This window comes from Pleurodeles waltl, chromosome 1_2, assembly GCF_031143425.1.
Source record: "Pleurodeles waltl isolate 20211129_DDA chromosome 1_2, aPleWal1.hap1.20221129, whole genome shotgun sequence".
NCBI classification, from domain to species: Eukaryota; Metazoa; Chordata; class Amphibia; order Caudata; family Salamandridae; genus Pleurodeles; species Pleurodeles waltl.
In genome coordinates this window covers 595,181,946-595,198,100 of record NC_090437.1, presented here as the reverse complement: position 1 = coordinate 595,198,100, position 16,155 = coordinate 595,181,946, and the positions used below count along the sequence as shown (strand labels likewise).

Here is a 16,155-nt window from a genome sequence, read left to right as displayed (position 1 = left end):
CCATGGATATTGCATAGAGCTAACAAAAAGGCCTCCAAACATCTGGCCAAAGACAAGACCTTGAAGCAGGGAAGAAGAGCTGTGCTTACGACAAAAAGTCCGCAATCTTTTTTTTTTTTTTTTTTTTTTTTTTTTTTTTAACGCCTTGTCAAGGATAGTGAGCGCTATCTGTAAATACAGTAATAAAGCTGGCCGTACAGAGGGTTTTAAGGAGATAAATACATCAAGGAATGTTCTCTACTTCCTGGAGCCATAAGCGGACAAGACACTTGGGCCAATCCCAGATCTATGGGTGTTAAACCGGTTCATAAAGACACAAACGTTAAAAATGAACATACTGCAGGAGGTCGTCCTGCGACTGCAGAAAGAGGACTACATGGCCACCATAGACCTCAGAGACTTCCTGCTTGTACCAATGAACGCCAGACACGAGCTTCCTGACGTTCATCATAGACTGGGTACTGTATTAGTTCAGAGTACTTGCCTTTGGGATAAAGTTTGCACCAGAGGTGTTTATAAGTGTTTAGAAGTAGTAGAAGCACACTCGAGGAGAAAGGGGACCCACGTATACCCTTATAGATGACTGACTAGTAAAAGTGAGTGTGGTCAAACAGTGCCAGAACAGTATAAAGAAAGTCATGGAGACACACCACAGCCTAAGATTCTCCCTCAATGTAGGAAAAACATCCCCAGTTACAGAGATGGGGGAAGACTTCTGTGGGAGCCAGACTAAACTTCACCTAGTCCAAATTATCCTACCTGCAAGCAGAGGAAATTTGTCTTTACCAGACAGGGCAGCCTTTCTCTGTGAGGACAGTGGGGAAGCTACCGGACATGTTGGTGTTTTTATCTCACTAATACCTCATTCGAGGTTACTTATGAGGCCACTCCATGAATGACTACATCATCAGTTTTCACAGTCAACTGGGAGGTGGGAAGATCTAATGGTTGTCACAGAAATTATATAGAAAGAGAGATGATGATGGAGCATAGAGAATAGCAGTAGGCAGACCTTTCAAACACTCACCTCCTTCTGGAACCATCACAATAGTCACAACTTGTGATGGTTTCATGTTACACATGTGCAGCCCACATGAGGAAGCTAAATATCGGTTTATGGAGCCTAAAAGGAACAGGAAAGCACAAAAAGGTATTTGAACTATAGACTGTCTTTTTAGCCCTAAACACTTTCCAAACTCAAGTAAGCAGGAAAACAGTTCAGATCTAGACGGACACCACAACCTCTGTGTTCTACATCAACAAACAGGTGGTGGGAGGGCAAATCACACCCACTGTCTCAACTTGTAGATAAATGTGCATACACTTTTCCCCCAATCCCACTGATACTGTTGGACAGATGCAAGCAAGCAGTCATAATGGCACAGGACAGAGTGATGAAACTACCAGCAACTCATCAAAACTTGTTCACAGCGGGGGTGGGGGGGGTGGAGGAATCAAGTATACCACCCAGAACCAGCCACCTTCTAGTCGTAGATGGTCGAACTCAAAGCCTTCAAAAGCCATGTCACTAGGCTGCCACAAAGATCAATCAATTTAAGTCTTAAGAGAAGCCAGAAGCCTATCACAAGAAGGTGTCACACGGAAAAATAGAACAGGTTTATTCACTGGTGCAGTAGAGAGAGGGATGCTTTGAGAGCTCGGCGCAGGGCCATAAACAACTTTACGATGAGGGTCTGTCCAACTTTTCATTAAAAAGTACTCTTGTCAACCATAATGGCACATTCAAGGAGTGTTTTATTAGGACAAGGTTTCTTGAGCACACCAGTAGTCAAGTGGTTCCTGGAAGGTGCAAAGAGAATAGCCCCACCAAGGACCGGAGCCACACCGCTATGCCATTTGAATCTGCTGCTCAGGCCGTTGATGAAACCATCCTTTGAAGCAATGCACAAGGCGGGTCTTGAATATTTAGCACTCTGCAGGGCTTTTGTCATTGCCGTCTCATCCTTACAGAGAATAAGCAAACTACAAGCTCTTACCACACAAGAACTCGTACAGATACACATGAAAAAAGTAATGATGCAAACCCACAGTTTCTTCCCGAGGTAATGTCATACTTTCATGTAAACCAAGCTATACAGTTACCAGCATTTTCCCAACAACCGAAGTCACAAGCAGAAATGGTCCTTCACATGCTGGATGCCAGAAGGGCAGTAATGTACTACTTACAGGAAACAAAGTAGTGCAGTTCTTCGTTTTTCTTTGCAGTAGCAAGCAAGGCTGTCTGGTAGCAGAAGGAACATGGATAGTACAAATGATCCAGATATGCTACAAGCTAGCAGTGGTAACATTAGGAGAGAAAACAGCTGTGCATTTAAGACGGAAAAAAGGGGATACACTAGCCTTCATTGCCAGTGTTTAATTTAATTACATTTGTAAGTCGGTCACATGGTGTTATAACAACGCATCATCAAAACACTACTGTATGGCTATTCAAGTTCACAAGGAAGTGGAGGAGGCTCCCCAGGAGGGGAACACTGCTAAAAAATAAAAAATAAAAATCTACACAAAGCTTGTGAATACAGAAAAGATCCCAGCGAACAAACAAAATTGGTCCTTAACTATCAGAATATTTTTGCAGTTGAAGAATTTTCTGTATGCCGACCACTCTCTGACCTCTTTTTTGAAAATGGGTGCTTTGGGATTGGAATGGATGAAGTTGAGATTTATTATAAGCAAGCCAAACAGTATTCGAAATTGCCAAAGGAAAAAAGAATCTGCAGATGATGAGCACATGTAAGGGTTTTGGGGCATATGTCTGATGCCGTTGGGGGTTGGCTAAAGCACCAAATAGTTGTTAACAACGATGCCCTCCCTTGAAGAAACAAAAACCACACGATGATTCCGGACCCGGCCACCAGATGGCAGAATAATGTACAGCAGATTAATACAGGATATTCTTCATGCTGCAACTACTTCTAAAGGTAAGTAATTGTTTTAATATTCCAGTACGTAGCTTTTTAAAAGCGCACACTTAGAATGGTGTGTTTAATATCTATTACCAAAAAATGGCAAAACTAATATATGTTCAGAAAGATATAATACATGAAGCAATAATGAACGTGGCTAAATGTGATAATCTTCAATAAGAGGTGCATGTGTGAGGACATGATAGCACTTTAAATATTTTAAGGTGTTAAGGGAGGGGTCAGTGATTATTAAATACTAATATAACAGGTTATAGATTAAACTGGTAGATTCATATTGAATGCTGCAAGAATCATTTAAAACTTCAAAACTGTTCACTAGTGAAGTAGGCTCTACTTTGAGCTGCTTAGATGCTCGGCATTGAAACAAAAACTGAAAGTTTGTGTTACTTTACATAGTTGTTGTTCCTGCACCACAGGACAATGTCCTTGTGTGAGAGGATCCACAAGGGTACCTTTCTTCTTTAGAGCTGTGTAACCCATTTTGTCTCCTGGAAGAAGACACGAGGGCAGAGAACTGTAGGTGAGGCCCACAAGCGTAAAGTAAGGAGTCTAATTACTGCGGGTATTTCCTAATTCAATAAATAATATTTAGTACTCTACACTTATCAAAACACTTGCCGTGATTAAATTAAATGGATTGCCTGGCGACTTCAGACAGTCAGCTCTCTTATGTAAATGAATTCCCTACCTCTTATGTAAATGTTTCCACTGGTTCTGGTGGTCAGTAATGACGGAAGAGCATTTTCTCTTGTCTGGGCTGCTCACTAGTGTTAACGTTTGGGCCCTGTTGTTCAAGCGATCCCAGTTAGCTACCGTATTGTAGGTTAATTTCAATACTTGTGAATGATTGAAGATTGTTCCCTGTTTAGATTCAGCGTCTTGTTGGTATATGAGCAAATAAACTTTCATATTAGAACTTTTGACACTGCTTCATGTTTGTCTCCCTCATTCAATTTTGTAAATCTGATGTTTCATAACAAATTTATTCTTTTTTGGTTACATTGTTTTTGTTGCCTCAAAATGTTTCTCTTACCTGTGTAATTTGCTTTGCTTTTAGGTAATTAATTATTTGGGGTTAAGACGTGGTGAGAACTTCTAAAAAGCTATGATGTTCCAAAAACTTTTGACCTTTCTACCACTCTTGTAAGTATAAATCTGAAATTCCCGATGGTTTGTGGTCTTGTTCGCAGATATCGTACAGAAGTGGACAGTTACAATTAACGTTTTGCGAATTGTCAAAAAAGCCAAAACGTTCAAACATGGCAAAGGTTAAAGATGTCATGCCAACATGGTGCACAGAAATTTACATAGTACCCAGAAGTTTGGCAATCTAAGGTGGTTAAAGCGTAGCCATTGAATGATGAGAGGCCCTGCAATTGTGGGCCAGGTAAGAAACATATGACCAAATTAATAATTAAGGGGTACCCACTGGGAAGAGGGAATGATTTTAATTATTTGGAAGTTGTTTTTAATAGTGCAGGGTCCTGGCATTATCAGATTAGTAGCTCTTGCCTGAAGCTCATCAGAGTGACCAGCGCTTTATTTAATTTGCCTCAGGCTGCTGGAAGGGGTACAGTATATCCTATTCTGAATGCCTACAACGATCAGTGCATTCCTGTGGCTGTCCGCAGTGCAAGAGTTTGGGAATTTCATGATAATACCCTCCAGATTGAAGAAAAACATATTTGTAGGTGGATCTTGCACTTAGTCCAAGGGCTCTCATTTAATTATACATTCGTAGCTCAGTCTCAGGTACGTTACCGATAAGGCCGAGCTTGCACGCCTTTTACTGTTGGTTAGTGTGGGCCAAAACTGAGTCCAGCAAGGAAAATGATTATGGATTGCATGAAATTAGATAAGGGCCTTTCAGTCCCTTCGTTGGCCTACCTACAAAAAACCTGGGAAGCAGTAAATTTACTATATATGTTTGACACACAGCATGCAATCAGGAAATCAGATAAGAAGGTGGTGAAGTTTTCGTTTTTAGAATTAGGATTTTGTCGTTCCAGAGACTGGAGAATGGATCCAGTAAATGGACTGTAAATGAGTATCTTATGTTTTCTGTACCTGAGGATTCTAGGTTGTATCCAGCAATACTCCTTTCACCCTAGGAGCGATCTTTACTCTTTTGCTTCGGGGCTGATACTTTGGTTTGGCTTTAAAAAATTTCAGGTACGTGTGCTCACAGGGGGACGGCAGTGATGGCTTGCCCTTGTGATGGATATTTAGAGCAATCAGTGATGCACTTTGTTTTTCTGCACTTTTTATTAAATACTATTTTAACTGATGTATAAAAACGATTTTAAAACCTTTGAAGTTTAGGAGATGCAGGGACGCATTGTTTTATCTTCAACTTATATGTACCCAGGATGTTGGCCATGGTTTCTATGTCTTTCTAAAAGCAGCAGTGAGATCCAGGAGAATGATGGAGGGCTAAGTACGGAACCTGATTTTATTTCCATAGGTACGAGTAAATAGACTGATGATCTTGGTCAAGGAAGGCTCTATGAGCGGGTGGCATTTTGGGATAAATGCAGGGGTCGATGCATTTTATACCTGCCATTTTTGTGTTCTTTGTATGTGTTATTGCTGAGTTATTGATGTATGTATCTTTTTGTCTATTCATGTGCCGAATAAAGTGTTGAATGATGATGAATGAATGCTTTGAGTAATGAATGAAAAGAAAGTGTTTTGTACTTGGTCGTTGGTCTCCCATCAACTCTCCTGAATTATCAACTTCATGCTGCATATTTGGAATTCTCGTTTTAAAGCTGTTGTCTTTAAAAACTGTCAGGCATCCTGCACTACCTCTTTAATTGTCCAACATACTTTTTTCCCTTCTCTTTTGCCAAAGGGTGTAGGCTCAGATCCTGCCTTGTGATCATTTTGGCCTGGAACCCAGCAAAACTAGATCTGTTTGTCATTACTTCCTGTCTCTGCTTCCTGTGCTGCTTTTCACTATTTCCCTTTGTGTTAAAGACATTTCATGTAAGTGTGCTTAAATAGTATTTACTAATCCACCCCCCTTATTTTTTTTGCTATGTAGGCCCATGTAAAAAGGTTTATGCTTTCTTAATCATGCCTCAAATGTTTTCAGCAGGTATAAAATTTTAAAATGTCACTAATGAGATTATTAAGGTTATGCTTGCACATTTGCGGGCTCCTGTGAGTAGGCGAGCCCTAGTAGTCTAGAGTTGTTTTAGGCTATCAGATACAGAAGCAGAGGTTCTTCTTTCCTGAATTACATTTCTGATGGATACATCTACCTGTGGATTGCTCACCTTTTGCATACTCCCAAAACTTTTCCTTTCTAACACTCCACGTCAAGGACATCACAATGGTATGGCTATGCATGCAGTTCCGTCTGTCACCATTTGAGTCCTAAGAAGTCCTCCACCAGATGCTAACATCATTTTCCTTTTTTCTGCACCTTCAACGCGAATGTTTTTTCTGCCTCTCCAGGTGGTTACACTATATCGAAGGGCTTCTTTCTCAAGTTTTTGTTAGTGCGACAATGTCTCTGCCGAAGAAGTTGGGCTTTAAGCCTTACAGAGAGTGTGGATGTTGCATGTCAGTTACGGACGCTCACGAAAAACTTCCTCTGGTGCCTGAGTTCCAACCTTGACGTCGGGGGATGCTCTTTTTGCCAAAGTACGAACCCGAAAGCACTGAAAGAAAGGGAGGTGAAGCTATTCCTGGCGAAAGCTAAGATGGAGAAGCTGGGCTATTGAAGATACAGGCCTTGAGAGGTGTTGTGGTCCCACAGGTCTTCGAGGTCTCGCAAGAAGCGGCGTTGCCACAGTGCACGGTATTGCTCTATCTCCTCCTGAATCAAAGTCGCCAGAGATGTCACTGGCGCCGTCTTCGGTGGAAATTTCAGCGTCGCCCTAGAGTCCTGCAGCACAGTTTTCTCCTGTGACTCCATCAGCTCAGGAGGTTGATAAACAGGCAACAGGTCAGTTCCAGCTTCCACAACAGAAGCAGGGGACTCGACTTTTCCGGCCCCGGGGACTGACCCACCCAACTTCTTGAATGCTATGTGTAGCATTTTTAACATAGCCATGGTCCCCTCTGGTGCGGCTGCCGGCCCCAATGGTCCTTTGGCCTTTAACCTCAGAGGTTTCCTGTTACCTTATAGGTAGGCTCCGTTAATGCCTTTCCTGCCTGCGACTTTCTATCAGTGGTCTGGGAATGAGCAGAGAAAGATAACATCTCCTTCTGGGTTATCAGCGCCACCCACGCAAATTCCAACATAGGACAGATCTACACCTGCCCGAAGTGAGGTCCCAGCGCCAGCCCTGGCTTCACCAGAGCCTCAGCAGGGTTCCTCGATGTTGGCGTATTCACTATGGACTTCACGGCTAGAATCCAGGTTGAGGTCAAGGAGGGAAACCTTGAGGCTCTTGAAGGAGTCGCACTGTTTGGAAGAGCAGCAAGTGTACTGGACACTTCTCCTGAGTGGGAATTGTTTTCGCCTGGGGGTATACCACCTCCGGAGGTTACTTAGTATCATGGGGTATCAGGAAGGCAGTGGAACTTCTGGACTTGCCACTGCCCACTACAGAATTGAAATTGAACATTCGGACTAGCATTCTCCACTCTTCTTCTGCGGTATCAGAACCTCTCCTGCCATTCAATGGGGCTTTATCTGTACCAGTTTTCAAGCCCATTGACAGGACGTATAGAGCTGCACCAGGTGACCCACAGTTTCTGAGTCGGCATCCAACACCTGAAAGCCTGGTGATTCAGGCTTCATGTTCATCTAAGGCTGCACCTCGTTCCTTCCCCACGACTCCTGCAGACAGGGAGTCGAAACGCATGGAGCAGTTGGCGAGGAAGATCTTTTCGTCAGGAAGCATGGTGTTGAAATTGGTAAATGCTACATGTCTGTTTGGCAGGTACATCCATGCACTGATGGATTTGGCAGGAGAGGTTATTCCCAAACTGCTGCAGGATGTGCAGGATCATTTTGCAGAGCTGCTGCAGGACAGTCAGGCAGCAGCAAAACAGGTTATTCAATTGGGCCTGGATACTGCGGACTCTGTTGCCAGAGCCATGGGGCTTTGATTGGAAATAGAAGGCAGGCATTGCTTAGAGGTTCGGGGTTCTCTCCTGATGTACAGTCCACTTTAATGGATCTTCCATTTGAACGATCCAGATTGTTTGGAGCCAAGGCAGATTTGGCCTTAGAGAGGTTTAAAGAGTAAGGCTACTGTCGAGTCACTAGCTCTTCAGACACTCTTGTCGACCTACAGACCTTTCCGTAGGTTTAAGGGGTTTTGTTGCAGCTCCTCCTTTCATAGGCAGCAGCAATTCCAGAGTCAGCCGTCTGCCAACCCCCTCTATAAATTCTACAGAGGTCAGGTGATATCTAGATAGCGTGGTATAGTCCATCAGCCTTCCTTCTCCACTTCATCCTCTGCTGGAAACCTTTCAGGGAAGCAACCCTAGTTCTTCCTCCTTTCAAGAGCATGTGTTACCCGTAGGGGGAGGTTAATTAATTTCCTCCAAAAGTGGGAATCAATAACAGACATCTGGGTGTTGGACATTGTAGGAATTTCACATCCCCATTCTGCAGTCACACAGGAAGAATCTCCACTTCACGGTAGGAGCACAACACTACCAGTTTGCAGCCCTTCCTTTTGGTCTTACTTCCGCACCTCGAGTCTTCATGAAGGTGATGCCAGTGGTTGCAGCGCATCTCAGAAGGTGAGAAATACCAGTATTCCCATACCTAGATGATTGGTTGTTAAAAGCCAATTCACCAGAGTTTGTGCAGCATCACTTGCACTTGCACTTGACAACGCATCTGTTAAGTCTGGGGTTTTCAGTCATTGTCTCCAAACCTCACCTGGATTCCTCTTATCGCATCTTGTTCATAGGGGCGGTACTGGACACCACAGCAAATCGCGCCTTTCCACCTCCACAGAGGATTCAGGCAATTCGGGCTGTGATTCCAATGTTACAGAATGGAGCGCTCATTCCAGTCCTAAAGTTCTTACGTATGCTCGGTCTGTTCGCCTCCTGCATTCCGTTGGTCACTCATGCATGCTGGCACATGAGCCCCTTCCAGTGATGCCTCCGCAAGCAGTGGTTTCAACACAATCTCAAGGAGTCTCTAATGGTCTGCAGAAGCACCGCAACAGATCTTCAATGATGATCTGTGGACAGCAACCTAATGCACATAAGGTCGCTTTACCTATCACTTCCGGTGACCACAGAGATAACAGATTCATCCACTCTAGGGTGGGGAGCTCAACGGGAGGATCTTGAGATCAAGGGTCCTTGGTCTCTGGACGAACAGATGTTTAACATCAATCTGTTGGAGTTGTGGGCAATAGGTCTGGCTCTCAAGGCCTTCATTCCATTCACGGTCAGTCGGTACAGGTTTTAAAAGTCAACACTACTGTGATGTGGTACATCAACAAACCGGGGGGAGTTGAGTTGTATCTTCTCTGCAAAGAGACTCTATGACTCTGGTCCTGGGCTCACGACCATCGGATTTGTATAGTAGCAAACCATTTGGCCGGAGCTCTCAACATACATGTGGACAGTCTCAGCCACCACTTTTCAGCCGACCACGAGTGGGGACTTTATCTGCAGTTGGTTCATTATGTCTTCCAGTTATGGGGGATGCCTCAGATGGACCTGTTTGCCACTCAAGAGAATGCGCACTGCCAGTTGTTCTGCAGCCTCCAGTATCCGATGTAGGGAACGCTGGGGGATGCTTTTCAGTTGAGGTGGGGCAACCAGCTTCTTTACGCTTTTCCACCCATACCCCTTTTTTTGTATTTTTTTGTTTTGGGAAATTGTTTTTATTGAAGAACAAAACAGCCATTGTACAATAGAGCAAACGACAATAAACATCCCATCATTTAGCCGCCACCCAGAGACCAGTCACAATAAATATCATATTGCAAGGGTATACAAGCAAGACTCTTTTCCTCCCCCCCCCCCCCCCCCAACAGTTGGACAGTCTGATGTGAAGACCAGAAGCCCCCTTCACCCCCTCGCACCCTGCCCCACCCGCACACAACCCATCAAGAGTCATCCCGTGGATCTGTAGGCCCCCACCCGCCCCAGATTTTCTCCCACTTCTTGGGGAAGACCCTGCTCTCGTATATTACTTTTTCAGTGCTGCAGCACCAGTCCAGGTCCATCTCCCAGTCACTTATATTTGGCGGAGACTCAATACCCCACGTTCACGCTATGTTGCGTTTGGCTATTATCGCTGCAATGGCCAGCCACAGTGCTTGCTGTTTCGACCAGTGTTCCTCCCCTGCCGCATTCAGCAAGAGCAGCCTAGGGTCCAGCGGTACCTCCTTCCCCAACACCCGAGCCGCAACCCCAGTGACCCCCTCGCAATAGGTCTTTATCACAGGACAGGTCCATAGAATATGAGAAGATGTCCGCCAACCCACATCGCCGCAAGCACTGGGAGGTTTGCGCCCTGCCCATCTTGTGCAGTACCACCCTAGAATAATATGCCCTATGTAAAATTCTTAGCTGGATGAATCTGAGTAGTGCCTTAATCGCCACCAATCTAGGACCCTGTCTCGCCTCCCCCCCCATTCCTCATCATCCACCCCATACCCTTGATTCCTCGAGCTCTGAGGAAAATTAGCCAACACCAGGCCCAAGTCATGTTGATAACTCTGGATGGGTCAAGAAGGGTGTGGTACACAGACCTTCTTCAACTCTTTGTGCCCTTCGCTCCATCTCCCTCACGGGGCACACCTCCTCTCTGTCGCAGGGGCAGGTTCTACACCCCCACTTCCAGAGCCTGCATCTACATGCCTGGAGATTGAATGGGGCAACCTGATTTCCTTTTCCTTTTCTCTTTCCCCTGAAGTGGTGGATGTTATTTAACGGCCAGGCAACACTCCACCAAGACTGTCTATGCTGTTAGATGGGCCAAGTTTGTCAAATGGTGTGATTTCCACTTTTCCAGTGCTTTGCAACTTGCTCTTTCATTGGCACAGCAAGGTTGTGCAGTAGCAACAGTGAAGGGCAATCTCTCTGCACTGCATTTATTTGTTTACCTGACCAACCATCTTTGTTTAAGTTCCCCATAGTTTTAAGGTTTCTTAAGGGTTTGACTAATATGTTTTCTCCCACTAATTTTATAATGCCCCAGTGTGATTTAAATTTAGTTTTAACATACCTAATGTGTACACCTTTTGAACCGTTGCATAATTACCCATTGAGGCTCCTTAAGTTAAATATTGTTTTGCTTATAGTGTTCATGTCATCTAGACGTGTTAGTGAGCTGCAAGCTCTGAGTGTAAAACCACCGTTTACCACTTTCCATGTCAACAAGGTGGTTTTGAGAACTAGGGCTGATTTTCCTGCCAAAGGTAGTGACTCCTTTTCACTTAGGGCAGTCCATCACCCTTTTGTCCTTTTACCCTCCTCCTTACCCCTCTAGGGAGGAGGAAAGGCTGCATGGCCTGAATCCAAAGAGAGCATTGAGTTTCTACATGGACAGGATGAGCTAATTTAGGACGTACAATCATCTGTTAGTCGGCTACGTGGCAAAATTAAGGGCAAAGCAGTCCAGAAAAGACTGTCAAGGTGGGTCATTCTTTGCATTAAAATATGTTATGCGCTGGGCAAGAAAGATCCTCCTGAGGGCATTAGGACTCATTCGACCAGAGCTAAGGCTAATACTTCGGCTTTAGCTAGAGGCATACAGTTGTTGACATTTGCAAAGCAGCAACCTGGGCTTCCCTCCACCTGTTTGCAAAAAATTATTGTTTGGACTGAGAAGTGAGGAGGGGGGGGCGGCCATTTTGCCCGTTCGTTGCTTCAGGATTTCTTGGTATAGGTAGAAAGACACCTATCTCCTAGTGTGTGACTGCTTTGGGACTCTATTCAAAAGGTGAGGAATCCACAGGTTGATGTATCCATCAGAAGAACAAGGGGGTTATTACAACTTTGGAGGAGGTGTTGACGGATATACCACCAGCCGTATTACGAGTTCCATAGGATATAATGGACTCGTAATACGGCTGGGGGTATATCCGTCACTTTACCGTCACTTTTGGGATGGATTAACACCTCCTCCAAAGTTGTAATAACCCCCCCAAGTTACTTACCTTTGGTAACACTTTTTCTGGTGGATACAGTATCTACCTGTGAATTCCGCATTGACTCACCCGCCTCCCCGTTGCCTGTCTGAATATACCTAGAAGGAAGTTATTTATGTATATTATACATGTACATTGCATATTATGCATATATCATAAACTTGTGTGTTGAGCTCGCAGATTTTGTGCTTGTTATGTTGTTGTTCACCTTTTCGCCTCAAAGGCACAGAAAAAAAGTGGGTAAAAGGCAAAACTAATGTCAGCACGCAGGCGAGGACTTCTTATGGCTCCGATGACATCCGACGAAGTGCGGAGCTGTACGATTGTGAAGTCCTTGTCTATGTGGAGAGCTGGAAAGAAAAATATTCTGTTGGATTCTGGTGCTTTGGGAGTATTCAAAAGGTGAGGAACCCACATGTAGATACTGTGTCCTCCACAAAAAGCATTACCGTGTTTAGCCATCTGTGGGAGCCTCCCAAAGCTACATAACTTGGCCAGCAGATGGTTGTCAGATGCAGTTTTGCTATAACGTGATCTGTGGTACAGTAACACTGGTTCTGTCGAAAAATTGTTGGTTTGTTTGCCACAGTTTTTTGCCAGTTTTTGAGTGGTAGGCCTGATAAGTCTTTATTTCCCGTTTGATCGGATGTTAAACTGTCTATGGTGATTTTCTACCCAGTCCTGTTGCTGCTGTTTCTGATGCACTTGAGGCTGTACAGTGTTAAATGTACAAACAATCACACGTCTTCTGACAAGGAATTGGGATATCTGAGGAAAAAATTAGAGGGATGAAAGAAAGCGTATTTAGAATAAACCAAAGTAAGCCAATGCCTACTTAAAAGAGGGTATAGGTGATTATGGGTATTTGACTTTGAAAGCCAAATGACTGCACAGAATTAAAGCAGTATCTGCAGCAAATTCAAAATCCCTGGCATCCTGTGTATACCTATAATCTGCTCTTTAGAAGAGTTGTAGTCTCTAGATGGCTCCAGTATGCTGAAGGACATTTTTCAGCTTATATTATATTATTAATTGAGAATTGCTGTTAGTTGACCATTAAAGCTATTTAGCAATGAATATTAAATTGCCCTAATGAGCGTGCAGCTGGTCACTAGTCAAGAGTTGCAAGTCTATATTACATCTAGTACTCTTTGCGCACTGTTAGTGGTCCTACTCTCCATCATCCCCATTCAGCACACTCATCATCTCTTGAAAGTCTTGAAGCTCCTCTGACCATCTGTCATCTGTTCTCACTTTAATTGTGCTGATCTCTTCAACCACCACCCACTCCCTTACTTCGTTTCTATAATTTTTAGAAGAGAGTTGGGGGGAGAACCTGACAGCTGTCCTCAGTGTATCATCGCTCTCTTGGCCAACTGTAGTGGCAGCCTCACAAATCTAAACTAAGTGGTTCCTTTTTTGATCTAGTATGTAGCCCTAATATGAAATGTTTAATAGCCGTGGGTATCTGCTTCTCCTGCTGCACTATTCATAGTCGATCACCTGCCACCAGTAGCCTTCTATCACTAGACATGTCCCTATCACATGAAGAACCTCTGCCCCATCATAATGGCACCCTGAAAATTCTTGTAACCAAGTGGGATTTATTTTACTTAGTATTAGTGGTGTAAGGTAAGCACACCCTGTGCTGTATTCTAAACTGGGTGAGGCAGAATCTTGCACTACCTATTGCGTTTTTAAGGTAAGCCTACATTTTATTCCATTCAGTCTGTTATCTACAGCCGACTGTTTCTCTGCAATTTCACCACTTGGATAGACTGGGGTGTCCACTGTCGGTCCTGAATGAGAGCTTCATAAGGAGTAGAGATTGGTCGGCAGTCCCATTTCCACATCACAAACCTCAATGAGATCAGACGAGGGATTGCAGGGTCACGCCTGGGTGTTGATAGCATGTACGAGGAGCCAGAGCATCCTCTGGATAACACCTCGCAAGTAATAACTGCTCCTTGTTAGGTATCTCCTCCAACCACATTGTTAGGTGATATCATTTGGATAAAAGCATTTGGGTAGAGGGAGTTATCCTCTTCCAGTTTTCACTTATCTGAGAGTTTAAGGATGGCAAATTAAATTCTGGGACAGGCACTAGTCTACCCAGAGTGAACAATATGCTGATTTTTTAAAAAGAAAATTATTTTTTTATTTAGAATATTGAAAAAGGGAGCAAGCCCATCAGTTCATGGAAGACCTATAAATATCTGATGAGTATTAGCATTTTCACCAGCGTTATGCTGTCCATTAATGATTAAGAATGCTGCATCCAAAAGAGATCTGACCCTGGCTACTGTCTGTTCTATAGCCTTTTCTCATCAATGGGTGACTTGTTTCTCTACACAATTAATAGAGCTGTGTTGTCCCAAACGTCACAGCTCTGGTAGGCGTTCTTCAGCTTGGCAACCACTGTTTTTTATTTTAACTAAATTTAAAATAAATTCTGTAGTAGAGTTTTTTTGTGGACATGAAATTTTAAGGGAGTGGTTATATTGACCACTTTAGACTTTATTGCTGCTTTTGCCTTGGTAGACCATAAAACCCTGCTTTAGATTTACAAAATTAACTTGGAATGTTGGACCTGAGAATTAAGTGGTTTGCCTCACTGCCCACCAAATTCTGATTTAGAATAAGATGTAAAGTAAGTTCTATGCTTGTATAGTGCTCAAGTATGTATGTACTTTTGACACACATTCGTACCTTTTTGTTTGTTTTGTACAATTTATGGCTATTAAACAGCTCGAATTACCAGCAGTATACAGAATTCCAGTTAGACAAGGGGCTATTCCGTTTTTGTCGTTTACCAGATAGAATGCAAACTAATCACAAAGGAGTCTGCATCGGTCTTCAAATGTTTTGAGGTAATACCTGTTGTGATTAAGCACCATGTACACTCTTCATTCCTAAAATATAGGTTTAATGCTGGGGATCCAACCAGAACCATATTGCAATGTTTATCATGGTAATAAAGCCCTTTCTTATAGAGGATTCTAACTGCAGAATCCTCACCTTTTGAAATCTTCCCAGGTGTCCGACTGGATCCCAAAACATTTTAGCAGTACCTCAACTTGCAGTTGGCTAGTGCTGTGTGGCTCAACTCTGACATGATGCAGCTATGGTAATGACATGCAGAGCCTCAATAAGCACCACTCCTCGCGCTGACATCAGTTCCTTTATTTCTATGCCACCTGAAGCAGATCCGGAGCTACCTTTTTGTTTCTTTACTGACATGTATACCTCAATTTTACAGTAGTGTACAGGAAAGTGTCCCCTCCCCAAGACAACAGGGTTCAAACCCTGTAAGGAGTGTTGCAAACAAATGTCTGTGACAGATCCACATCAGGATTGCCTGTGGTGCCTGTCGTCAGGCCACAAGGCCTGCAGTGACTGTTGATGATCCCAGAGGCCATAAAGGATTGCGAGCTGAGGCATGACTTCCACTGCAAGACTAGTCTAAGTCCAAAGGTTGGCCTCTGTCCTGGTCCATAGGTTTGTCCCGATGTTCAGCATCCTTGCGCTCTAAATCGTTCAATAAGTCAAAGAAAAAGAAACTTTTAAAAAACCCAAGTGGAACTTGACCCCCTCCTGCTACTCTCATACAGCAAGGGTGTCACTGTGCTTCTTTATCTCGCTCCAAAGAGTCAGATCCCGCAAGGCTGTTTCATCTCTTTGGATCCTTTCCAACTCCCTTTGGTGGGCACCACAGGGCCGAGAGGTCCTCCTTCTGGGATATCACCAGTGGGTTCATTCTCTACATCAGCTGGACCCTCTTACGCAGTCACTGGAGCTCCATCACAGCCTTTGGCGACTCCACCTCCATACCAGTCCCCTAAAGATCGATACCCATGCAGGTTCCATTGGTTCTGGACAAGACACAACCCATTGTGGTCTCCGATTCTGAACTGGTGCTGCTCCGACTTGATTGAGGCCACACTCTGTTTATCAAACCCAAAGTTTGCCTGCTCTATCTGAGCAGCCTAGCATCCCGGTCCTACAGTGCAGGTCTCATATGTTGCATTATGTATTTGGGACTCTGGCAAATAGTATGATACGTTAGGTACATTTGTACAACTATACTGCAAAGATAACTGGTATGAAAACCTCCAGGA

At 43.9% G+C, this 16,155-nt stretch overlaps 1 protein-coding gene across 3 annotated transcripts in view; it reads left to right on the top strand.

Annotated features, from left to right (window-relative positions):
* Nucleotides 1–16,155, top strand: part of ELF2 (E74 like ETS transcription factor 2) — a 416,996-nt gene that overhangs the window by 97,579 nt on the left and 303,262 nt on the right. For 2 of the 3 annotated variants that reach the window (XM_069242240.1, XM_069242249.1), the window contains exon 2: nt 4,006–4,091. The exons of the other annotated variant lie outside the window; for it this stretch is intronic. The gene's annotated coding sequence lies outside the window, so the exon portion shown is untranslated. The remainder of the gene's footprint in view (nt 1–4,005; nt 4,092–16,155) is intronic. 3 annotated transcript variants of the gene reach the window in all.